Raw genomic sequence first — 27,919 nt, 5'->3', positions numbered from 1 at the left:
AATAGGATAACATCCTAAAAATTTGACTTTGGTTTCTTTGAATATGGGTCACACTATGACTAAGAACATCTGAGTTCGAAACATGTTATTGTGACTCCTAAGTCCCATTGTCTTGTTTTAACTTTTTCACAATAAATGGAGTTTTAGCTTTTTTCACATTACCTGGATTTCGTGCTGGATTTTTCGCCCTTCTGTGGAGTGGGTACGGAAAGTATTCAGACCCCTTTAAATTTTTCACTCTTTGTTTCATTGCAGCCATTTGGTAAATTCTAAAAAGTTCATTTTTTTCTCATTAAAGTACACTCTGCACCCCATCTTGTCTGAAAAAAAACAGAAATGTAGAAATTTTTGAAAATGTAAAACTGAAATATCACATGGTCATGAGTATTCAGACCCTTTGCTCAGTATTGAGTAGAAGCACCCTTTTGAGCTAGTACAGCCATGAGTCTTCTTGGGAATAATGCAACAAGTTTTTCACAGCTGGATTTGGGGATCCACTGCCATTCTTCCTTGCAGATCCTCTCCAGTTCTGTCAGGTTGGATGGTGAATGTTGGTGGACAGCCATTTTCAGTTCTCTCCAGAGATGCTCAATTGGGTTTAGGTCAGGGCTCTGGCTGGGCCAGTCGAGAATGGTCACAGAGTTGTCCTGAAGCCACTCCTTTTGTTATTTTAGCTGTGTGATTAGGGTCATTGTCTTGTTGGAAGGTGAACTTTCCACCAAGTCTGAGGTCCAGAGCACTGTGGAAGAGGTTTTCATCCAGGATATCTCTGTACTTGGCCGCATTCATGTTTCCTTCAATTGCAACCAGTCGTCCTGTCCCTGCAGCTCAAAAACACCCCCATAGCATGATGCTGCCACCACCATGTTTCACTGTTGGTATTGTATTGGGTAGGTGATGAGCAGTGCCTGGTTTTCTCCACACATACCGCTTAGAATTATTACCAAAAAGTTCTATCTTCATCTCATCAGACCAGAGAATCTTATTTCTCATAGTCTGGAAGTCCTTCATGTGTTTTTGAGCAAACTCTATGCAGGCTTTCATATGTCTTGCCCCGAGGAGAGGCTTCCATCGGGCAACTCTGCCATAATGGCCCGACTGGTGGAGGGCTGCAGTGATAGTTAACTTTGTGGACTTTTCTTCCATATCCCTATTGCATCTCTGGAGCTCAGCCACAGTGATCTTGGGCTTCTTCTTTACCTCTCTCACCAAGGCTCTTCTCCCACGATTGCTCAGTTTGGCTGGATGGCCAGGTCTAGGAAGACTTCTGGTGGTCCCAAACGTCTTCCATTTAAGGATTATGGAGGCCACTGTGCTCTTGGGAACCTTGAGTAAAGCAGAAATTCATTTGTAACCTTGGCCAGATCTGTGCCTTGCCACAATTCTGTCTCTGAGCTGCTTGGGCAGTTCCTTTGAGCTCATGATTCTCATTTAGTCTGACATGCACTGTGAGCTGTGAGGTCTTATATTGACAGGTGTGTGCTTTTCTGAATCAAGTCCTATCAGTTTAATTAATCACAGCTGGACTCCAATGAAGGAGTAGAACCATCTCAAGGAGGATCACAAGGAAATTGACAGTATGTGACTTAAATATGAGTGTCTGAGCAAAGGGTCTGAATACTTATGACCATGTGATATTTCAGTTTTTCTTTTTTAATAAATTTACAAAAAATGTCTACATTTCTGTTTTTTTTCAGTCAAGATGGGGAGCAGAGTGTACTTTAATGAGAAAAAAATGAACTTTTTAGAATTTACCAAATGGCTGCAATGAAACAAAGAGTGAAAAAAATAAAGGGGTCTGAATACTTACCTTGACTTCTCCAAAGCGTTTGATACCGTGCCACACAAAAGGTTGGTATATAAAATGAGAATGCTTGGTCTGGGGGATAATGTGTGCAAGTGGGTAAATAGCTGGCTGAGTGATAGAAAGCAGAGGGTGGTTATCAATGGAGTAAGCTCAGGGTGTGTCAGGGTTACTAGCGGGGTGCCTCAAGGGTCTGTCTTGGGCCCTATATTATTTAATATATTTATTAATGATCTAGTGGAAGGGTTGCATAGTAAAATAGCAATATTTGCAGATGATACTAAACTTTGTAAAGTAGTTAACACAGATGAGGATAGGGCACAGCTACAGGAGGATTTAGATAAATTGGGGAGTTGGACCAAAAAATGGCAAATGGGGTTCAATGCCGATAAATGTAAGGTCATGCACATGGGAAAGAAAAACAGCAGTCACCCATACATATTAAATGGGAAACCGTTGGGGAAATCTGACATGGAGAAGGACCTGGGCTTCTTGGTTAACAGCAAATTAAATTGGAGTGCCCAGTGTCAGGCTGCAGCTGCGAAGGCAAATAGAGTCATGGCATGCATCAGAAGAGGAATAGGGGCATATGATGAGAACATTGTTCTTCCTCTGTATAAAGCGCTGGTAAGGCCGCACTTAGAATATTGTGCACAGTTCTGGGCTCCGGTGCTCAGGAAAGACATATTGGAGCTAGAGAGGGTACAAAGGAGGGCGACTAAGGTAATAAAGGGAATAGAGGGACTAGAATACCCAGAGAGGTTGTCAAAATTAGGCCTATTTACGTTGGAAAAGAGAAGGCTTAGGGGAGACCTCATAAACATGTATAAATACATCAGGGGGCAGTACAGAGATATCTCCCATGACCTGTTTGTACCAAGGATGGTGACAAAGACGAGGGGGCACAATATGCATCTGGAGGAAAGGCGGTTCCTGCACCAGCATAGAAGGGGATTCTTTACGGTCAGAGCCGCGAGACTCTGGAACTCTCTGGGAGAGGAAGTGGTGATGTCCAACTCACTTAATGAGTTCAAGAGAGGCCTGGACGCCTTTCTTGAGAACAATAAAATTACATCTTATGCTTAGTGATAGTTAATTAATCCAGGGATTTAATCTGACTGCCAGATTGGAGTCGGGAAGTGAATTTTTCCTCAATGATGTAAATTGGCCTATACTGCATGGGTTTTTTTTGCCTTCCCCTGGATCAACGCTGTGGAATAGCTGCCGTGCACAAGAAATAGGCTGAACTGGATGGACGCTTGTCTTTTTTCGGCCTTATAAACTATGTTACTATGTTCCATACCCACTGTGTGTGTGTGTGTATATATATATATATATATATATATATATATATATATATATATATACACAGTACAGACACACCTTCTCATTTAAAGATTTTTCTGTATTTTAATGACTTTGAAAATTGTACATTCACACTGAAGGCATCAAAACTATGTATTAACAGATGTGGAATTATATACTTAACAAAAAAGTGTGAAAGAACTGAAAATATGTCTTATATTCTAGGTTCTTCAAAGTAGCCACCTTTTGCTTTGATGACTGCTTTGCACACTCTTGGCATTCTCTTGATGAGCTTCAAGAGGTAGTCACCGCAAGTGGTCTTCCAACAATCTTGAAGGAGTTCCCAGAGATGCTTAGCACTTGTTGGCCCTTTTGCCTTCACTCTGCGGCTCTGCTCACCCCAAACCATCTCGATTGGGTTCAGGTCGGGTGACTGTGGAGGCCAGGTCATCTGGCGTAGCACCCCATCACTCTCCTTCTTGGTCAAATAGCCCTTACACAGCCTGGAGGTGTGTTTGAGGTCATTGTCCTGTTGAAAAATAAATGATGGTCCAGCTAAACGCAAACCGGATGGAATAGCATGCCGCTGCAAGATGCTGTGGTAGCCATGCTGGTTCAGAATGCCTTCAATTTTGAATAAATCCCCAACAGTGTCACCAGCAAAGCACCCCCACACCATCACACCTCCTCCTCCATGCTTCACGGTGGGAACCATGCATGTAGAGTCCATCCGATCACCTTTTCTGCGTCGCACAAAGACACGGTGGTTGGAGCCAAAGATCTCAAATTTGGACTCATCAGACCAAAGCACAGATTTCCACTGGTCTAATGTCCTTTCCTTGTGTTCTTTAGCCCAAACAAGTCTCTTCTGCTTGTTGCCTGTCCTTAGCAGTGGTTTCCTAGCAGCTATTTTACCATGAAGGCCTGCTGCACAAAGTCTCCTCTTAACAGTTGTTGAAGAGATGTGTCTGTTGCTAGAACTCTTTGTGGCATTGACCTGGTCTCTAATCTGAGCTGCTGTTAACCTGCGATTTCTGAGGCTGGTGACTCGGATAAACTTCTCCTCAGAGGCAGAGGTGACTCTTGGTCTTCCTTTCCTGGGGCGGTACTCATGTGAGCCAGTTTCTTTGTAGCGCTTGATGGTTTTTGGGGAGACTTTCAAAGTTTTCCCAATTTTTCAGACTGACTGACCTTAATTTCTTAAAGTAATGATGGCCACTTGTTTTTCTTTACTTAGCTGCTTTTTTCTTGCCATAATACAAATTCTAACTGTCTATTCAGTAGGACTATCAGCTGTGTATCCACCAGACTTCTGCACAACACAACTCATGGTCCCAACCCCATTTATAAGGCAAGAAATCCCACTTAATAAACCTGACAGGGCACACCTGTGAAGTGAAAACCATTTCCGGTGACTACCTCTTGAAGCTCATCAAGAGAATGCCAAAAGTGTGCAAAGCAGTCATCAAAGCAAAATGTGGCTACTTTGAAGAACCTAGAATGTAAGACATATTTTCAGTTGTTTCACACTTTTTTGTTAAGTATATAATTCCACATGTGTTAATTCATAGTTTTGATGCCTCCAGTGTGAATGTACAATTTTCATAGTCATGAAAATATAGAAAAATCTTTAAATGAGATGGTGTGTCCAAACTTTTGGTCTGTACTGTGTATATATATATATATATATATAATATAATATAATATAATATAATATAGGAAAAAAGTATTTAGTCAGCCACCAATTGTGCAAGTTCTCCCACTTAAAAATATGAGAGAGGCCTGTATTTGACATCATAGGTAGACCTCAACTATGAGCGACAAAATGAGAAAACAAATCCTGAAAATCACATTGTCTGATTTTGGTGGAAAATAAGTAGTTGGTCAATTACAAACAAGCAAGATTTCTGGCTCTCACAGACCTGTAACTTCTTCTTTAAGAGGCTCCTCTGTCCTCCACTCATACCTGTAGTACTGGCACCTGTTTGAACTTGTTATCAGTATAAAAGACACCTGTCCACAACCTCAAACAGTCACACTCCAAACTCCACTGTGGTGAAGACCAAAGACCTGTCGAAGGACTCCAGAAACAAAATTGTAGCCTCGCACCAGGCTGGGAAGACTGAATCTGCAATAGGCAAGCAGCTTGGTGTGAAGAAATCAACTGTTGGAGCAATAATTAGAAAATAGAAGACCTACAAGACCACTGATAATCTCCCCTGATCTGGGGCTCCACACGAGATCTCACCCCGTAGGTCAAAATGATCTCAAGAACGGTGAACAAAAATCCCAGAACCACACGGGGGGACCTAGTGAATGACCTGCAGAGAGCTGGGACTAACGTTACACAGGCTACCTTCAGTAACACACTACACCGCCAGGGACTCAGATCCTGCAGTGCCAGACATGTCCCCCTGCTTAAGCCATTACATGTCCAGACCCTTCTGAAGTTTGCTAGAGAGCATTTGGATGATCCAGAAGAGTATTGGGAGAATGTCACATGGTCAGATGAAACCAAAGTAGAACTGTTTGGTAGAAGCACAACTCGTCGTTTTTGGAGGGGAAAGAATGCTGAGTTGCATCCAAAGAACACCATACCTACTGTGAAGCATGGGGGTGGCAACATCATGCTTTGGGGCTGTTTATCTGCCAAGGGACCAGGACGACTGATCCGTGTAGATAAAAGAATGAATGGGGCCATGTATCGTGAAATTTCGAATGCAAACCTCCTTCCATCAACAAGGTCATTGAAGATGAAACGTGGCTGGGTCTTTCAGCATGACAATGATCCCAAGCACACCGCCAGGGCAACGAAGGAGTGGCTTTGTAAGAAACATTTCATGGTCCTGGACTGGCCTAGCCAGTCTTCAGATCTAAACCCTATAGAAAACCTTTGGAGGGAGTTGAAAGTCTGTGTTGCCCAGTGACAGCCCCAAAACATCACTGCTCTAGAGGAGATGTGCATGGAGGAATGGGCCAACATACCAGCAACAGTGTGTGCCAACCTTGTGAAGACTTACAGAAAACGTTTGACCTCTGTCATTGTCAATAAAGGATATATAACAAAGTATTGAGATGAACTTTTGTAATTGACCAAATACTTATTTTCCACCAAAATCTGAAAAAAAAATCTTTCCAAATCAGACAATGTGATTTTCAGGATTTGTTTTCTCATTTTGTCGCTCATAGTTGAGGTCGACCTATGAGGTCAATTACAGGCCTCTCTCATCTTTTAAAGTGGGAGAACTTGCACAATTGGTGGCTGACTAAATACTTTTTTTCCCCACTGTATAATATAGTGTGTGTGTGTTTGTTTGTGTGTGTATGCTAATTATACGTTCTATAGGGCTTCTGAGGGACACAATTGTCGTTCCTTAGGGTGCCAACCTCCTCTTCTAGGCAGCATCAGCTTAGTTTAGGTACGGGATAATCCCGTATCAATCCTTCATTGTTTACATCTGTTTATATACAGTACATCCACAACAAGCCATTGAGCTTGTAATTTTGCTTGTGTTAACCCCTTCATGACTGGGCCATTTTCCATTTTTGCATTTTCTTTTTCTGCTCCCTTTCTTCCCACAGCCATAACTTTTTTATTTTTTGGTAAAAAAACAAAGCCACAATAAGAAGAATTAAAATTCCCCCAAAATTGAAGAAAAAAAGAAAAAAAATTTCTTCTTATTGTGGCTTTGCTTTTTATGTTTAGAGTAGGGACTCCTAAGCATGAGGACCCTTGACGCGGGTTACGAGCTTGAGTATTTTGCCCAAAATATCGGCCAATACGTCATATATTATATATGCATTTTTATTATTAATGCAGAAGAAACATTCATAAAGTGTTGTGCCTGCTATCTGATGTATATACTTCTCATCAAGTTCTTGTTAAGTGTGGAAAAATTTGCCTTTGGACTTTTCTCTCATTAATCTCCATACCATCTGGTCCGTGCCTGCCAAGTACAGCAGCGGCATGCGGTCTGCAGAGTCGGGAGATATGACTCCACCAGATATACAGTATATATTTATAGATACAGTACAGACCAAAAGTTTGGAAACACCTCATTTAAAGATTTTTCTGTATTTTCATGACTTTGAAAATCGTACATTCACACTGAAGGCATCAAAACTATGAATTAACACATGTGGAATTATATACTTAACAAAAAAGTGTGAAACAGCTGAAAATATGTCTTATATTCTAGGTTCTTCAAAGTAGCCACCTTTTGCTTTGATGACTGCTTTGCACACTCTTGGCATTCTCTTGATGTACAGTTGAAACCAGAAGTTTACATACACTATATAAAGACACACATGCATGTTTCTCTCAATATCTGACATGAAATCAGAATAAACCTTTCCAGTTTTAGGTCAAATAGGATTACCATAATTTACCATAATTTTTAATATTTGCCAGATGAGAGAGACTGTTTTAAGGCATTTTTATTACTTACTGCAAAGTTAAAACATTACATACATTTCATTAGTATTTGGTACCATTGCCCTTAAACTTGTCTTGTGCTTTTTGCATGTTTTTACTATTTCTGCTCTTATCTGGTGTCTTTCTTGTAACATAGGAAAGACTAAGGCCAGAAATAAACACCATAAAACAATGTACATGAAGACTTTGGTATCAATTAATTTCTGTCCGAGGTGTTTGTGTGAACAAAAAAGCTTTTAGAAAAGCCTCAAACTTCTGTGTGTGAATCAGACATGAGATCTAATATGATACAAGATTACAGTCCGGGGAAGAAGGGAAACATTCATATAGACGACCGGTGGAGATGTAGTCGGTGACGGATTCTGGCCCAATATGTTTCTAGAGCCGTAGTAGAAAATGAAGATGCCGTCCTCCTCATGAAGTAGTTATTTCTCATGTCACGTGCAATGAATATCTCCTGCAGTATTGCTAATACTGATTCCAGTGTCTGTAAATGAGACGAGAATTAGCTTTATGAAAGATAAGTCTATGAGAAACGTGTTCAGCTGCAGACTCCGAGGAAGAAACTGCTTGTTGTCTGTGGCCTAAAATACACTGCTCAAAAAAATAAAGGGAACACTTAAACAACAGACTATAACTCCAAGTAAATCAAACTTCTGTGAAATCAAACTGTCCACTTAGGAAGCAACACTGATTGACAATCAATTTTACATGCTGTTGTGCAAATGGAATAGACAATAGATGAAAATTATTGGCAATTATCAAGACACCCTCAATAAAGGAGTGGTGTAACATACCTGGCGGCGTCCTTGCATGGTGGTCCATCTCCCACTGTGCAAGAGCGCGCACTTGATCTCCAGTCCAGAATGTCTCTCTGGCTTCCCTCCATGCTGTCTGTTTGTGTCTGTTTCTGCTGCTTAAGGGCGGCGCCCGATCACTTCCTGCTTTTTGTACCTGCTGTGGGTCACACCCCTTGTGCGTCCTCAGCCTATTGCTGTCTGTCACCTGGTATATAGCTCAGCTGCTCCCATCTATTCCTGCCTGAGCATAGTGTTTCATTCAGTGTGTGCTTGCACTCTGAAGGTGCCAGGTCCCGTTCTGTGTTCTCTTGTCTGCCTATCCTGGAGGCTGTATTTCCAGGCCTGTCTGAACACGCTCCTAGCCTGTTCCTCCTGCCTTCTAGGGGCCGATTACCTAGACCCGTTCCTGTATCTTGTCTGACCTGTCTGAACACGCTCCTAGCCTGTTCCTCCCGCCTTCTAGGGGCCGATTACCTAGACCCGGTCCTGTATCTTGTCTGTCCTGTCTGAACACGCTCCTTGCCTGTTCGTCCTGCCTCTCTGGGGGCCGTATTCCCAGACCCGCTCCTGTATTCCGCTGCAGTGTCGGTCTCCTCCGTACACTCAGTTCCAGTCTGAACTCTCTCCTATCCTTTACCTGTTTTGCCTCTATGTCCGTTCCCTTCCTTTTTCTGCAGAGTCTGAACTCGTACCTAACTCCTGCTTGTTGTCTCTGTACTCCCGTTTGTGAGTTTGTGGTCCACTCGCTACTTCTCTGCAAGTACCCTGTGGGTGTCTGGCTCTGCCTTTCCCTTTCTGTCTGTTCCGTGTGAACAGAGCCCTGTCCCCCCTACTCAGCCTTGCCTGCTCTGACTCCTTTGCTCACTGCTCCGGCGGTTCTAGCCTGCTCTGACTCCTTTGCTCACCGCTCCAGCGGTTCTAGCCTGCTCTGACTCCTTTGCTCACCGCTCCGGCGGTTCTAGCCTGCTCTGACTCCTTTGCTCACCGCTCCGGCGGTTCTAGTCTGCTCTGACTCCTTTGCTTACCGCTCCGGCGGTTCTAGCCTGCTCTGACTCCTTTGCTCACCGCTCCGGCGGTTCTAGCCTGCTCTGACTCCTTTGCTCACCGCTCCGGCGGTTCTAGTCTGCTCTGACTCCTTTGCTTACCGCTCCGGCGGTTCTAGCCTGCTCTGACTCCTTGCTCACTGCTCCGCAGCCTTGCTCCGCTCTGACCCTTTTGCTCACTGCTCCGGCAGCCTTGCTCCGCTCTGACCCTTTTGCTCACTGCTCCGGCAGCCTTGCTCCGCTCTGACCCTTTTGCTCACTGCTCCGGCAGTCCTGTCCTGCCCTGCTTCTGCCCGCTGCTCCGGCAGTCCTGTCCTGCCCTGCTTCTGCCCGCTGCTCCGGCAGTCCTGTCCTGCCCTGCTTCTGCCCGCTGCTCCGGCAGTCCTGTCCTGCCCTGCTTCTGCCCGCTGCTCCGGCAGTCCTGTCCTGCCCTGCTTCTGCCCGCTGCTCCGGCAGTCCTGTCCTGCCCTGCTTCTGCCCGCTGCTCCGGCAGTCCTGTCCTGCCCTGCTTGTGCTCGCTGCTCCTGCAGCCCCGTCCTGCTCTGTTCTTGCCCACCGCTTCGGGCGTTCCCTCTCTGCTGTGGTTGTCTACCGCATCTGCGGTTCTGTGACCCAGTCTGTACTGGGTCTTAACCTTTCTGTGCTCCAGCCCGTCCTTTCGGCCAGTACCTCCCTGCCTGCATACTCGCCTGTATCCACCCATCTGCATACCTGCCGTGTTTGCTTACATCCACCAGTCTGTGCCAGCCTAACCTGCCTGTTCCAGTAATCCCAGTGTGGGTCAACCCCCGTGTCCAGAGTTTGACCTGGAGTAGCACCTGGTCCCTCTGCCCGGTTTCTCCCTGGTGCACTGGCGTCGTATGCCGTCGTGCCACCTTGGTCGGATCGGCCAGATACTTAGTCACGCCCCTCCAGGCACTCTCCGGTCCATGGTCCAATGGAACCACAACACCCGCACACGCCAGTCAGTCCGGGCGTGTGCATAACAAGTGGTTCTGCAGGTGGGGACCACAGACCACATCTCAGCACCAATGCTTTCTGGCTGATGTTTTGGTCACTTTTGAAAGTTGGTTGTGCTTTCACACTCATGGTAGCATGAGACGGACTCTACAACCCACAGAAGTTGCTCAGGTAGTGCAGCTCATCCAGGATGGCACATCAATGCGAGCTGTGGCAATAAGGTTTGCTGTGTCTGTCAGCGTAGTGTCCAGAGGCTGGAGGCGCTACCAGGAGACAGGCCAGTACACCAGGAGATGTGGAGGGGGCCGTAGGAGGGCAACAACCCAGGAGTAGGACCGCTACCTCCGCCTTTGTGCAAGGAGGAACAGGAGAAGCACTGCCAGAGCCCTGCAAAATGACCTCCAGCTGGCCACAAATGTGCATGTGTCTGCACAATCAATAAGAAACAGACTCCATGAGGGTGGTATGAGGGCCCGACGTCCCAACACCGTGCAGAACGCTTGGCATTTGCCACAGAACACCAGGATTGGCAAAGTCGCCACTGGTGCCCTGTGCGCTTCACAGATGCAAGCAGGTTCACACTGAGCACATGTGAGAGACGTAACAGAGTCTGGAGATGCCGTGGAGAGCGATCTGCTGCCTGCAACATCCTTCAGCATGACCTGTTTGGCAGTGGGTCAGTAATGGTGTGGTGTGGCATTTCTTTGGAGGCCCACACAGCTCTCCATGTGCTTGCCAGATGTAGCCAGACTGCCATTAGGTACCAAGGTGAGATCCTCAGACCCCTTGCGAGACCATATGCTGGTGCGGTTGGCCCTGGGTTCCTCCTAATGCAGGACAATGCCAGACCTCATGTGGCTGGAGTGTGTCAGCAGTTCCTGCAAGATGAAGGCATTGAAGCTATGGACTGGCCCGCCTGTTCCCCAGACCTGAATCCGATTGAGCACATCTGGGACATCATGTCTCGCTCCATCCACCAACGTCACGTTGCACCACAGACTGTCCAGTAGTTGGCGGTAGTCCAGGTCTGGGAGGAGATCCCACAGGAGACCATCCGCAACCTCATCAGGAGCATGCCCAGGCATTGTAGGGAGATCATACAGGCACGTGGCTACACACAATACTGAACCTAATTTTGACTTGTTTTAAGGACATTACATCAAAGTTGGATTAGCCTGTAGTGTGTTTTTCCACTTTCATTTTGGTGGTGACTCCAAATCCAGGCCTCCATTGGTTAATAAATTTGATTTCCATTGATGATTTTTGTGTGATTTTGTTGTCAGCACATTCAACTTTGTACAGAACAAAGTATTCAATGAGAATATTTCATTCATTCAGATCTAGGATGTGTTATTTGAGTGTTCCCTTTATTTTTTTGAGCAGTGTATATAGGTTTTATTTCTAGATGTAAAGAAGAAAACTAAATACTGTAAAATAATAAATCTCATATGTTTCCCCTTATTATCTCCAGTAATTGTATTATTACACAGGATTTTTATGATGTTACATCAGCTCATCGTGTTCTCGTTCAGGTCTCTACAATATCGGATCCTCTCAGTAAAGATCGTCTATACAAGTGAATTTTCCTGATTTATCCATCAAAGATGGAAATGGACAGAGACAAGATGGCGGAGAGGATATTACACCTCACCCTAGAGATCCTCTTCCGGCTTACTGGAGAGGTGAGAGATTCTGATGACGTCTCATTACATCATTCTTATCTATGGGAATAACAGATGGACAGAACTGGGGAGGTGAGGACTCTGGAAATGTCTGTAGTGAGATTTATGAATGTGTCTCTCCATAACCAGGATTACACAGTAGTGAAGAAGACCTCTAGTGGGCGCTGTCAGCACCCTGTGTCTGAGGGATGGGGAAGACCCCTGAGCCCAATCACGGGGCCTCCATCTCACCCCTTCATACATGAGGACATCAATGACCAGAAGATCCTAGAACTCACCTACATGATGATTGAGCTGCTGACTGGAGAGGTGACACTGCTGGGAATGCTGGGACATTATACAGTAACGCTATGAAGGGATCGGTGGGTTGACTGTATCATTGTATATGTCAGGTTCCTATAAGGTGTCAGGATGTTGCAGTCTATTTCTCCATGGAGGAGTGGGAGTATTTAGAAGGACACAAAGATCTGTACAAGGACATCATGATGGAGGTTCCTCAGCCCCTCACATCACCAGGTAATAGGACTAAATACACACGGCCTATAATTATCTGTATGTAAAGAATGAATTCAGTCCCTATATGTGTTTCCTCCAGTTTTATCCAGTAAGAGGACAACACCAGAGAAATGTCCTCGTCCTCTTCTTCCACAGGACTGCAAACAAGAAGATCCCAATGCTCCTCAGGATCATCAGGTAGATGGAGAGAAGGTGTCATGAGATGTCCCCTATGATGTGTAGACAGCTGTGAAGATCTTGTGCTCAGTCTTGTTTTATCCACCAGTATTATATGTTTTATACTTGTGTAATGAGAACGGTGGAGATGGCAGGATTAGAGCTGATCATAGATGAGACTTCTCCATCTGTCTGTGACTTTTACAATATTTGTTTCAGGGTGAAGATCTGATCCATATTAATACTACAGAGACATATGTGAGGGGTGATGAGCGGTGTAAAGAGATGATGCCTACAGATAACCTCCCAGGTGAGTAGTAACCACTAAATGCAGAGAAGTTTCAGATTCTTATAAGTCAGCGGCTGTGGCTGCTTTATCGGTTGTGTAGTCCGGCCGTATCACAATCGTGTGATCACCATTTTGCCTCTAGACCACAACATTCTCCTCCACCCAAAACTGTTCAAATGATTTTGGCTATTGAAAGCCCTTTTCTATAGAACTTATAACTTGGAGGATCCACCTACTCCCTGTGATTAGAAGACGCTGACCATTGCCTCCTCAGATCTGTAAACTACAAAACCAGATGACAATGTACGTAGAATGTACAGACAGTTTAGAAAATCACTTGAAGAAAATATTATGATGGGCCTGTAAGAGAAAGCGGAGGGTAATGATGCTGTTGGCTTCCTAGAACCCTGATATCTTATTGGATGAATCTACCTTCTCTCCCTTCTGTGCTGCTGGATGTGCTCATATGGTCCCTACAAGACCAGGTCCAGTTTTAATGACCAAACTTCCCTTTTATGATCGACAACATTAAATGTGCAGTGAGGCCAAGTGTGAATTTCTGTACAATAACAACAGAGTTTCCCTTTTGTCCTGATTTTTCAATTTCTTTTAAAACCGACTGACTTCATACAGGATCGCGATTAACTATGCAAAAAACATTACACCTGTGCCATGATATACAGGTGCTTCTCAATAAATTAGAATATCATCAAAAAGTTAATTTATTTCAGTAATTCAAAAAAGTGAAACTCATATATTATATAGAGTCATTACACACAGAGTGATCTATTTCACGTGTTATTTCTGTTAATGTTGATGATTATGGCTTATAGCCAATGAAAACATGAAAGTCATTATCTCCGTAAATTAGAATACTTTATAACAACAGCTTGAAAAATGTTTTTAAAATCCGAAATGATGTCCTACCGAAATGTATGTTTAGTAAATGCACTCAATACTTGGTCGGGGATCCTTTCGCATCAATTACTGCATCAATGTGGCGTGGCATGGAGGCGATCAGCCTGTGGCACTGCTGAGGTGTTATAGCTGCCCAGGTTGCTTTGATAACAGCCTTCACCTCGTCTGCATTGTTGGGTCGGGTGTCTCTCATCCTCCTCTTGACAGTACCCCATAGATTCTCTATAATAGATTCTCTATGGGGTTAAGGTCAGGCGAGTTGCTGGCCAATCAAGCACAGTGATACTGTTGTTTTTAAACCAGGTATTGGTACTTTTGGCAGTGTGGACAGGTGCCAAGTCCTGCTGGAGAATGAAATTTCCATCTCCAAAAAACTTGTCGCCAGAGGGAAGCATAAAGTGCTGTAAAATGTCCTGGTAGATGGCTACGCTGACCTACACCAGCAGATGACATGGCTCCCCAAACCATCACGGATTGTGGAAACTTCACACTAGACGTCAAGCAGCTTGGATTGTGGCCTCTCCACTCTTCCTCAAGACTCTGGGACCTTGATTTCCAAATGAAATGCAAAATTTACTTTCATCTGAAAACAACACCTTGGACCACTGAGCAACAGACCAGGTCTTTTTCTCCTTGGCCCAGGTAAGACGCTTCTGGCGTTGTCTGTTGGTCATGACTGGCTTGACACAAGGAATGCGACACTTGTAACACATGTCCTGGATAAGTCTATGTGTGTTGACGCTCTTGAAGCAATGACTCCAGCAGAAGTCCACTTCTTGTGAATCTCCCCCCAAATTTTTGAATGGCCTTTTCTTAACAATCCTTTCAAGGCCGCAGTTATCCCGGTTGCTTGTGCACCTTTTTCTACCACACTTTTTCCTTCCACTCAACTTTCCATTAATATGCTTGGATACAGCACTCTGTGAACAGCCAGCTTCTTTAGCAATGACCTTTTGTGGCTTACCCTCCTTGTGGAGTGTGTCAATGACTGCCTTCTAGACATCTGTCAAGTCAGCAGTCTTCCTCATGATTGTAGAGCCTACTGAAACAGACTAATGGACCTTTTTAAACGCATAGGAAGCCTTTGCAGGTGTTTTTTGTTAATTATTCTAATTTACTGAAATAATGACTTTTGTGTTTTCATCGGCTGTAAGCCATAATCATCAACATTAACAGAAATAAACACTTGAAATAGATCACTCTGTTTGTAATGACTATATAATATGAGTTTCACTTTTTTTAAGAACTGAAATAAATTAACTTTTTGATGATATTCTAATTTATTGAGAAGCACCTGTATCTCTAAGCTGTGCGAGGCTGATAGCTGTAATATACTGTAATATTTACACCTGCATGAATGTGTTGGCATGGCTCGAGCCTTGGTATGTTGCATTCACTTGCATAAAATACTGATTGAAATAATGGACAGAATTCACACTAGTGGTCACCACTGATACAGATGGCTAGTATAAATTGGGAAGGGTAAGTAGAAAGGGAAAGATGTGTGAATAAAATTTAACTTTTATTAATATAATTAAAAAACTCTTATTATTTAAACTTTTTGTGAATAAATATTCATACATCAAATGATGTATATAGGGCTACTGCTGTGTAGTTATAAGCAGTTCTAGCCCACAAGTTACTTATTTCAAATGTGAGGACACAAGAATAAATTATCCACAGCCGATGTCCCTATAATTATTGGCTGGGTGTTATAAATTGTGTGTCCCAAGTATCCCAACACTCTTCGTCATAAGGTTTAATAATTGTAAATTCCATATGTGGGATGCCGGAAAAATGTGAGGGATAATGGTTGATTCTCCACCAGTGAGCCTTAATGGCTTCTTTTATTCTCTGCACTGTTAGTGAATTATTAACAGTATACAAAAATAAGATATTATACTTGTGCGATCTCACTGCTATAGATGACATTAAAGAGACAGCTATATAGCTGAACTTGCATCTATGGGCCAAGCACTAATCTAATGTGGGTAATATATGCGGTTAATACCGCTGATCTGTCCAATCATACCCATAAAGATAAGAGTGCTCATTTACTCCCACCGCATATACATCCTAGCTGTGTGCGAGTGGTCTGCTTGCAGTCACTGTTATTTGTTGCAGAGATTAAACGTACAGATAACTGCCAGTGTGTATCATTAGCTTCACGTGGAGATCAAAGCACCCTATCTCCCCCACAGCGTTCTCACTCAAGTTACGTGCAGGTAATCTGCACGCTGTCAATGCCGCTTCATATATTGAGCCGGCAGGATAAAAGTAATTTATTGTAGAGATCGTGCAGTTAGCTGCCAGTTTGTATCACTGGCTAGAGCACGTGGAGAGCAAAACACCTTATCTCCCCGACAGCGTTCTCATTCAGATTGCGTGCAGATAACCTGCACGCGGTCACTGCCGCTTTGTATATTAAGCCGGCAGAGTAGAGATCAGAGATTAGAGTGAGATAACAACGGCACCTAACATGACAAAGAGTGGTGTGTGGATCCTGGAGTGTGTCACCACATTTAGAATATAAGAGTAAACATCCCTGACGCGCGTTTCGCCGTGATTACCGGCTTTTTCTAAGGGGAGATAAGGTGTTTTGCTCTCCACGTGCTCTAGCCAGTGATACAAACTGGCAGCTAACTGCACGATCTCTACAGTAAATTACTTTTATCCTGCCGGCTCAATATATGAAGCTGCATTGACAGCGTGCAGATTACCTGCACGTAACTTGAGTGAGAACGCTGTGGGGGAGATAGTGTGTTTTGATCTCCACGTGAAGCTAATGATACACACTGGCAGTTATCTGTACGTTTAATCTCTGCAACAAATAACAGTGACTGCAAGCAGACCACTCGCACACAGCTAGGATGTATATGCGGTGGGAGTAAATGAGCACTCTTATCTTTATGGGTATGATTGGACAGATCAGCGGTATTAACCGCATATATTACCCACATTAGATTAGTGCTTGGCCCATAGATGCAAGTTCAGTTATATAGCTGTCTCTTTAATGTCATCTATAGCAGTGAGATCGCACAAGTATAATATCTTATTTTTGTATACTGTTAATAATTCACTAACAGTGCAGAGAATAAAAGAAGCCATTAAGGCTCACTGGTGGAGAATCAACCATTATCCCTCACATTTTTCCGGCATCCCACATATGGAATTTACAATTATTAAACCTTATGACGAAGAGTGTTGGGATACTTGGGACACACAATTTATAACACCCAGCCAATAATTATAGGGACATCGGCTGTGGATAATTTATTCTTGTGTCCTCACATTTGAAATAAGTAACTTGTGGGCTAGAACTGCTTATAACTACACAGCAGTAGCCCTATATACATCATTTGATGTATGAATATTTATTCACAAAAAGTTTAAATAATAAGAGTTTTTTAATTATATTAATAAAAGTTAAATTTTATTCACACATCTTTCCCTTTCTACTTACCCTTCCCAATTTATACTAGCTATGTTGGATTCACTTCACGTCATAAATTACATTATGTTTTCAATCCTAAGGAATTCAGATTACTGCACAATCTCTCCTGAAATGGGGGCACTAATACTTTCTCTACTCTTCTGATCAGGTTATTGTAGCTCCAGTGGTCCACCATAAATAAGTGTAAGTCCGCTTTAATGTTGGAGTTCTCCCCTCATACATATGTTCTTGTTGGCGATGTAACATATTTTTTATGTCTTTTTTTCCAGGTTCATTCTCTATGATAGTTTGATTGTGGTGGGATTGGCCTCACTTATGTGACTCTGTAACTCCCTGGTAGTCTTTCAAAAAAGGTCTCCATTACCTCTTCCAAATGCCCGAGGTCTAAATATAAGACACCTCAGCTCTGCACTATTATAAAAAGTTCATTTAAAATGTCTAATATTTCTTCTTGAAACTCATCTGACAGAAAATATTGGCACTTAGCGATAATTTCGATTGCCAAGAGCCACATGCTCTAATTACCCCCGAGAGGTTTCACCACTATTTACTCATTTTTTTTACTAAAGAAGCCTGTTCAGCTTGATTTCTTCAGTAGATGTGTTATGGTCTATAGTCACAGTTTTGCCCATCACCCCTTTAACTTCTTTAAAGGAAAGCTCTCGTCCCCTGGGAGATGTGAGACCTCTAATATGGTCATACAGGTTATAGAAAAGTAAATCTATACATACCTGTAGGGCACATAGTAGAGGTCTGCTTGCAGTGAAATTGAGTTTTATAAAATCTGTCTTCATATGCTTGGCGTCCCCCGGACACCAAGAAATCCCCGCCTATCTCTTTAGTTAGCCCAGAAATCCCCGCCTATCTCTTTAGTTAGCCCCGAAATTCCTGCCTATCTGCTTATTTAGCATGTTCCCCCCCCTCCCCTGCACGTCACAGGGCCCTGTGATGTGCGCTCTTGTCACTCACTTCCCACTCATGCGCGTTGCGACGCTCACATCAGGAGCGCTTTGTTTCCTCCCGGCCTGTTTGTCTCTGCACTGTCCCGCAGTGTTCTGGTGCACCGGGGAGGCTGCACCGGGGAGCCTGCGCACCAGAACACTGCGGAGCAGTGCAGAGACAAACGGGCCGGGAGGAAACAAAGCGCTCCTGATGTGAGCGTGGCATTGCGCATACGCAGGAAGTGAGTGACAAGAGTGCACGTCACAGGGTCCTGTGACGTGTAGAGGAGGTGGGGAACATGCTAAATAAGCAGATAGGCGGGGACTTCTTGGCGTCCGGGGGACGCCAAGCATGTGATAACGGATTTTATAAAACTCCATTTCACTGCAAGCAGACCTCTACTATGGGCCATACAGGCATGTATAGATCTACTTTTCTATAACCTGTATGCCCATACTATAGGTCTCAAATCTCCCAGGGGGTGGCAGATTCTCTTTAACCCCTCTACATGGATCTGGACTTACACAGAGACCCCTAGCTTGGGCCACTGTGTTACCTGCTGTTCTGTTGTGTCAGATGGGAAGAATAGTCAGGTATTCGGGTCAGAACCAGGAGGGCAGAGAAAATACAAAATCAGAAGAAACGAGTAGTCCGTAAACGGGCCGAGGTCACAACAGGAAACAAATAGACAAACCGGGAGCGGAGCACAGAGGACTGAACCAGAGGAGAACAAGGCTGTATCTGGCAGCTTCCAGCAATATGCTTCCAGCTTTAGTAGGGTGCGGTGCTTTCCAAATGGCTGAAGCAGGGAGCAGATTACTTCAGCTGGACAGCACACACACCCATACTGCCAGACTGGATGGTACTACTGGTCCCAGCAACCCTAATCTTAATGGCTGGACAGAGCCTGCGCCTCCAGAGCTTCTGGTTCCGACGTCTCCTCCATCACCAGCGCCACCTGCAGGATGAATAAGGCTCCTGGTGAGAGAAGCAGACGTTGCAGGAGCAGATCCCAGAGAAAATGGGACACACCATTTGCAGAAACCTTGATATGACAAAATGAAAGAAAACCAGAGCAGTAGAAATCCCCATAAGGTGACTCCATCTTGGGAATTAATCTATAGGAGTAGTGACTATTTTGACTCCACAGGCACTTTCCCTAAATTAGCACGCAGTGGATGTTGGAGAGTAAAAATTGCAAAAATGCCATTTTATTACCCAACACACAGTGCCCAGATAAATTAAGTGGGTTCTTCTCACTATAGTAATGCCAAATACATGAATGCTAAATGTGGTTTGGGCACAGTCTTTTAGACTGTGAACTGTACTTGGTGAATAATTCTTTTTTTTTTTTTTTTTTTTTTTTTTTTTACGTAGCTTGCCATTTTTACAGACACTTTAAGTAAAAATGTTAAAAAAATGTAAGAATATTTTATTCAAAAATAATACTTAATTTTATTCTTGTCAGATGACTGTACCTGGAGATCAGAAGGACAACTGACATCTTCAATTTTTAAATCACATGAGATTGAGATCCAACAAGATGCAATTGAAATGAATGCCATTACTCCAGATATACCATCATCCCTTCACAGCAAAGATCAATCATCTAATCCTTTGAAACAGGTCCTGTCTTCTGATTCATTAGCGACTACTAAGGAAAATCAAAGTTGCAAAATAAGCATTAAAAAACGAACTGCTCCTAAAGCAAAGAAGCCATTTTCACGTTCAGAATATAGAAATACTCTTCTTAAACAAGAAAAAATTCGCAGATCAGATCTTGCGAGGCAGAGAACTCACACAGGGGAGAAGACATTTTCATGTTTGGAATGTGGGAAATGTTTTAACCATAAATCAGTTTTGATTAATCACCAGAGAACTCACACAGGGGAGAAGCCTTTTTCCTGTTTAGAATGTGGGAAATGTTTTAACCATAAATCAGTTTTGATTAATCACCAGAGAACCCACACAGGGGAGAAGCCTTTTTCCTGTTCAGAATGTGGGAATGGTTTTAACTACAAATCAGAGCTTGTTATACATCAGAGAATCCACACAGGGGAGACGCCTTATTCATGTTCAGAATGTGGGAAATGTTTTAACCATAAATCAGTTTTGATTAATCACCAGAGAACTCACACAGGGGAGAAGCCTTTTTCCTGTTCAGAATGTGGGAAATGTTTTAACCTAAAATCAGATTTAGCTATACACCAGAGAACTCACACAGGGGAGAAGCCTTTTTCCTGTTCAGAATGTGGAAAATGTTTTAACCATAAATTGGTTTTGGTTAATCACCAGAGAACTCACACAGGGGAGAAACCTTTTTCCTGTTCAGAATGTGGAAAATGTTTTAAACAGGAATCAGGGCTTTATAGACATCGGAGAACTCACACAGGGGAGAAGCCTTTTTCTTGTTCAGAATGTGGGAAATGTTTTAACCTAAAATCAGATTTAGTTATACACCAGAGAACTCATACAGGGGAGAAGCCATTTTCATGTCCAGAATGTGGGAAATGTTTTAACCATAAATCGATTATGGTTAATCACCAGAGAATCCACACGGGAGAGAAGCCTTTTTCATGTCCAGAATGTGGGAAATGTTTTAACCATAAATCGGTTATGGTTAATCACCAGAGAATCCACACGGGAGAGAAGCCTTTTTCCTGTTCAGAATGTGGAAAATGTTTTAACCAGAAATCGGGGCTTTATAATCATCAGAGAACCCACACAGGGGAGAAACCTTTTTCCTGTTCAGAATGTGGGAAATGTTTTAACTATAAATCGGTTATGGTTAATCATCAGAGAATCCACACAGGGGAGAAGCCTTTCTCATGCTCAGAATGTGGAAAATGTTTTACACACATGGCTAGTTTTATCAGACATCAGAGAACCCACACAGGGGAGAAGCCTTTTTCCTGTTCAGAATGTGGGAAATGTTTTGTGAAGAAATCATCACTTCTTAGTCACCAAAGAATTCACACAGAGGAGAAGCCTTTTTCATGTTCTTAATGTGGGAGATGTTTTACATGGAAATCAATTCTTAATAAACATCAGAGAAGCCACAGAGGAGAAAAGCCCCTTTTCATGTTCAGAATTTTGGAAATGTTTTAATCGAAAATTGTATCTTCTTAAAGGGGTTACTAAGAAAAAAAACAAATTAAGTCAGCTCACCCATTGAGGAATCCAAAGCTCAGGAAACCAGCCGTGCAGCAGGAATACGAATCGAGAGCAGAAAAAAATCCAGCTTCAATGACTAAAGACCTTACTGTCTGAAACGTGTCTGCTAGAAAATATTTCCCCCTCTAGGGTAGTAACATCCATGCTGTTATCTCAGATTTTTATATTTACTCAATAAAGCAGTGTTTTAAGAGGATCATTGAAGCTGTATTTTCTTCTGCTCTCGATTCTTAAAGGGGTTGTCCACTACTTGGACAATGCTTTGTCATTCCTCCTGTTTGGCCTCGTTAAATGTGACGCCAGCGCTGATTGGGCTCACATGGTGCAACAACCTGACCTGAGCCCCGGGAACACAAGTGCTGACACCGATGGAACGGCACAAGTATGGGAGGTTTGTATAATTCTTATAATAATTTTTGTAATAAGTATATCGTTTATCCATTATGTATATATTCAGTGTGTTCATTAATAGAGATTTGAATCCTTAGTTATAGAAATATAGGTTTATCAAAAGATCATAACAGGTCTACTTTTCAGTCATGCTCTTTGCGGTCAGAAGCATCTAACATTCTGAGATACAGTTGTGTAAAACAAAGTGTTTGCCCCGTCCTGATTTCTTATTCTTTTGCATATTTGTCACACCTAAATGTTTCAGATCATAAGATGTAAATATTAGACAAAGATAACACAAGTAAACACAAAATGCAGTTTTTAAATGAAGGTATTTTATTATTAAGGGAAAAAGCAATCCAAAGCTCCAGGGCCCTGTGTAAAAAAGGCCCCACTCCTATACACACACACACACACACACACACACACACACACACACACACACACACACACACACACACACACACACACACACACACACACACACACACACACACACACACACACACCCCCCCACTTAAAACTTAAATTAACTGTGGTTTATAACATCTTTGGGAACCTGAGTTAAATTTCCCTAGCCACAATCAGGCCTGATTCCTGCCACACCTGTTCTCAATCAAGAAAATACTTTAATAGGAATTGCTTGACAAAGTGAGGTAGACCAAAAGATCCTCAAAAGCTAGACATCATGCCGCGATCCAAATAAATTCAAGAACAAATGAGAAAAAAAAGTAATTGAGATCGATCAATTTGGAAAAGGTTATAAAGCCATTTCTAAAGCTTTAGGACTCCAGCGAACCACTGTGAGAACCATTATCCACAAAAGGCAAAAGCATGGAACAGTGGTCAACCTGCCCACCAAAATTACTCTAAGAGCGCAGCGGCCACTCATCCAAGAGGTCACAAAAGACCCTGCAACAACATCCAAAGAACTGCAGAGCTCACTTGCCTCAGTTAAGGTCAGTGTTCATGACTCCACCATAAGAAAGACAGTGGGCAAAAATGGCCTGCATTGCATAGTTCCAAGACTAAAACCATTGCTAAGCAATAAGAACATGCTTTTCTCAGTTTTGTCAGAAAAAATCTTGATGATCCCCCAAGACTTTTGGGAGAATACACTGTGGACTGACAGGACAAAAGTTGTACTTTTTGAAAGGTGAATGTGCCATTACATCTGGCGTAGAAGTAACACAGCATTTCAGAAAAGGAACATCATACCCACAGTAAAATATGGTGGTGGTGGTAGTGTGATGGTCTGGGGCTGTTTTGCTGCTTCAGGACCTGGAAGACTTGCTGTGGTAAATGGAACCATGAATTCTGCTGTCTACCAAAAAAATCCTGATGCAGAATGTCCAGCCATCTGTTCGTGACCTCAAGCTGAAGTGCATTTGGGTTATGCATCAGGACAATGATCCAAAACACACCAGCAAATCCACCTACCTCTGAATGACTTAAGAAAAACAAAATTAAGATTTTGGAGTGGCCTAGTCAAAGTCCTGACTTTAATCTGATTTAGATGCTGTGGCATGACCTTAAAAGGGTGGTTCATGCTCGGAAACCCTCCAATGTGGCTGAATTACAAAAATTTAGCAAAGATGAGTGGCCAAAATTCCTCCAGAGCGTTGTAAAAGACTTATTGCCAAACTGCAAACGCTTGATTCCAGTTGTTGCTGCGAAGGGTGGCCCAACTAGTTATTAGGTTTAGGGGGCTATCACTTTTGCACACAGGGTCTTGTAGGTTTGGCTTTCTTTTTCCCTAAATAATAAAGACCTTCATTTAAAACTGCATTTTGTGGTTACTTGTGTTATCTTTGTCTAACATTTAAATTTGTTTGGTGATCTGAAACATTTAAGTGACAAACATGCAAAAGAATAAGAAATCAGGAAGGGGAAACATTTTCACACCACTGTATGTGTAGAAGCAGTAACCGTATCTTTTGAAGCACAGTATGCTTAGAATATTATCTATAGTCGGCAGCGAGTATTAGTTTTAGCTGCCTGTCATATCTGATTGTGTATATTTTGCATTGCCTGTATAAGCTTGATCGGAATGAATTGGCGTCAGACAGCCCGCTGAGTATATCACTTGTCTCCTTGTTAAACAAAATAAACAGATTTTTACTCCGGAATTCAGATGATCTCCTATCTCACTTGGTAGAAAGTGAAATATTTCTGTCAATAATTGTTTTTATTTTAACAGGATCAAACATGTGGAATGTTTGTCCACTACTTGGACAATCCCTTTAAACATCAAAATTCCCACAGCGGGAGAAGTTATTCTCATACCAAGAGTGTGAAAAATGAAAAATTAATTACTGGAAAATCAATTTTGTTGACCATCAAAAATAACTCCGATGGGGAGAAACTATATATGTTATTAACAAATTATACAAAAACATATAACATAATTAACCCCTTAATGACCACCAGTACTTCTTTACTGACCTGAGATATAAGAGACTAGCGTCCTCCAACCGGTGACAGTCCAGCTGTACACTATAGCTGACAACTTGCTGCATTGGCCACAATCAGTGTTGGAACCGACCATGACTGTTTAACTCCTTAGATGCTGCTGTCAATAGTAACTACAGCAATTAGATGATTAAAGGGAAGGTGGCATAAAAAATGTAAACAATTAAAAAAATGTAAAGTATTAATGTTTTGATTTTTTTTAAATATCATTTGTTTTTAATGAAGTAAAATATGAAAAATTTAACAAGGTTTGGTATTTCCACTTTTAAACACTAGGGGGAAGAGCTGCTGAAATTTGCCATGAAAACCTAGTGTACAACTAGCTCACATTACGACTGCAGTAAATGTGGGCTGGATCTGCTCTCATGTGTGTGATGTCGCTCCTCTCCTCCCCTTCTGGGTGTTTGTAACAGGATAAGAGAGGATGAAGCATAGGATCACAGTGTGGAGCCATTTTGTTGGTGACTGCCAGTGATACTGACAAGTACAGTGTCACCGAGGACGGCCGGCAGCGCCACTTCTGTTAGTGCTGCTCTCTGTATCATAAGCTGGGGTTAGATACTGTCGTGGTAGCCCTTCCAAGAATTTGGATTGAGATAATTATCTCCCAAATCTTCAATTTTTGGTTCAAATTAAATAAATAAATACGATGCATCGGAGAAATAAAATAACACACAGCCAGTGTCTGAGTGTACAATTCTTGTCTGCCCTCAGAACCCAAGCAACAAGTACTTTATTGCACCCCCAGAAGACAGGGGTGGCTAACATTACCTAAGAAAGAAAGTATTTTAATTGGAAATAACAGTCGTCCTTGAAAGCAGCTCCGTCTAATTTACTATACTTTTAAAAACTAAGGAAAGCTTAACACGAAGACAGCTCTATATTTCATACAATGCCGTGTTATCGCTTTTATGAGTAACACTTATAAGGCTAATATTAAATTAGCAAAAATATATAGGTAGATTTAATTGTCTAAAATAATAAAGCAAAGTATAAATATTTACCATAACAATACGCGGAGTGTTACACACACTGGGATTATTCACAGCACATGATACACTACACTGAGCCCTATATCTAGATATGTGTAGTGTATCACATGATGGGATTAGATACACCAGTCCGGGGTGTATCGCACACGACGGGATTAGATACATCGGTCCAGGGAATATAGCACACTATGACGGGATTAGATACACCGGTCTGGGGAGTATCGCACATTTTGTTGGTGACCGCTAGCGATACTGACAAGTACAGTGTCACTGAGGACGACCGGCAGAGCTGATCCTGATAGATGGTGCTGCTCGCTGTATCATAAACTGGGGTTAGATATGTGGAATGTATCACATGCGCGATTATATACGCTTAGAGTAACACATGCTGCTATTAGATACAGGACTAAGTGTAGTGTATCGCATTATGGAATTAGATATTGAGCTCAGCAGAGTGTATCACACAGGATGGGATTACATACACAGTTTCTAATGTATGGAGCAGGGTCACACCTTACACCACTGCTCAAATAGAAGTGGACGGAGCAGGGTCACTCATGACACCACTGCTCCCATAGAAGTGGATGGAGTGGGGTCAGACATTACACCACTGCTTCCATAGAAGTGGACAGAGCGGGGTCAGGCAAAAAAACAAACCTGTTGTCCAAGTCTCAGGAATTCCACATATTCACAAGGATCATATGGAATTTAGAGGATGGTGAGTAGAGATGAGCGGTGTTCGACTCGAACTGTTCGCCAATCTCAAATTCGAGCTGTTTTGCCCGGTGTTCGAGCCGTTCGGCGAACATGAACGATTTGAAAAAAATTTGGCTGTTCGAGGTTATGTTCGATAACTGTTCGTGCACCAAAATCATAACTGGATTTTTTCACAGTAATGATGAAAATTACTGTTAATACGCAGTTTGAGTGTACAGCGGGGTGGGGGGAGGGGCAGGGGATGGATCTCTGCAGGAATAATGAAGATCTCCATTTTTTTTTTCTTTCCCGCATTTACAGTGGGGAGGTGCAATCTGTCAGCCTATCAGCAGCGCACACACGGAGCGAAGTGCTTTTTTTCACACAAGGAAGGGCATGTGTCATTGGCAGTGTATGTCACATGTCCTTGCCCTATAAGACCCAGCCATTTTCCCCGTCGCCACCATTTTCTCACTGCTGCAGCTGCGTGTTAGACGGCACCGCTGTTGCTGTGTGCGCTATACCTTGTTAATTTCAAGCCAATTTTCGCACAAATCTACAGATAGCTTGGGAGTAGGGAATAGTTGTGATTGCAGTCCTTTTAAGGACTAGGTTACAGCATTTCCTACGACTTTTATCAGGCAGGTCTGTGCTCTTAAATAGATAGGTTGGGAGTACAGACCAATTGTAATTGCAGTCCTTTTCAGGACTAAGTTACATCAGTTCCTATCAGTTTTTGCCAGGCAGGTCTGTGCCAGTGCTGTGCAAGTTTTTTTCACAGCATTTGGCTAAATCTAGCAAAGCTAATCCTTTTTGGCCTATTGCAGAGTGTGTTAGTCAGTGGAATAGCCTATCTGTGTTGCAAGCTACACCACCTGTGTATAGAATACAAATATTTTTACTGCACCTAGTGAAGTAAAACCTTTTGGGCATAGCATCATTCTATTAGTCCATCTATACTGACCTCCATCAGGTTGCAAATTCAATATAATTTTTTTCTGCATCTAGCTCTGAAAAAATATTTGGGCTTCTAGCAGTGTGTGGGACTTGTTCTATTAGTCCATCTATACTGACCTCCATCAGGTTGCAAATTCAATATAATTTTTTTCTGCATCTAGCTCTGAAAAAATATTTCGGCTTCTAGCAGTGTGTGGGACTTGTTCTATTAGTCCATCTATACTAACCTCCACCAGGTTGCAAATTCAATATAATTTTTATCTGCATCTAACCCAGCCAATACTTTTGGCCTAATACCACAGTTTGGCCACTCAGCTCTGCTCGGTTCCCATCCATTGTTTTTTTGTGCAAACAACTCCAGAGTTGTGAATTAGTTAACCACCATGAGTGGAAAAAGGCCTGCTGCTGGTGGAAAGGGGAATATGCATTTTGGGAAGGGGAAAAAAGGTTGTGTCCGTGGGGTAGGTGTTAAAGCAACAGTAACATCTGCAGAAGAAAGACCATCTTCCAGCCAAACTAAAATGTCTACTTCTTTTAGCGGACAATGTGATAAGATCCCTTGTTTACGGCCACGCCAATCGCTACAAATTCCAGATGAGGCACAAAAACAGTAGGTGCTTCAATGGATATCAAGTGCTCCTTTAAGTGGGCTCTCCTCCACCTCAACTTCAACATCACAAATACTCCAGTCCTCAGAGGTATCACCCCAATCGCACTTGCTTCCTCACAGCTCCCAAGTCTCCAGCTGCCCGTCTGAGTATGGGGTAGAACAGATGGTTGAGTCTGCAGAGCTGTTTACTCATACTATAGCCTGGGAATCAGAGGTCGGCTCCAGAGCTTCTGTGAATCCAGACGAGGAAATGATCTGCACTGATGCCCAGAATCTTTATGAGTCGGATCCAGGACCAGACGCAGAAGGTTCTGACCATAATGT

General features: G+C 42.8%; 1 pseudogene; it reads left to right on the top strand.

The window, feature by feature from the left end:
- The window catches only part of LOC141182572 (uncharacterized), a 449,915-nt pseudogene extending 427,782 nt beyond the window's left edge, over positions 1-22,133 (top strand).
- The last annotated feature ends 5,786 nt before the right edge of the window (positions 22,134-27,919 follow it).

This window comes from Phyllobates terribilis, unplaced genomic scaffold (assembly GCF_046119375.1).
Source record: "Phyllobates terribilis strain yellow unplaced genomic scaffold, ASM4611937v1 Scaffold_35__1_contigs__length_13245226, whole genome shotgun sequence".
Lineage (NCBI taxonomy): Eukaryota > Metazoa > Chordata > Amphibia > Anura > Dendrobatidae > Phyllobates > Phyllobates terribilis.
The sequence above is the reverse complement of the archived record's forward strand: the minus strand, read 5'-3'. Positions and strand labels throughout refer to the sequence as shown.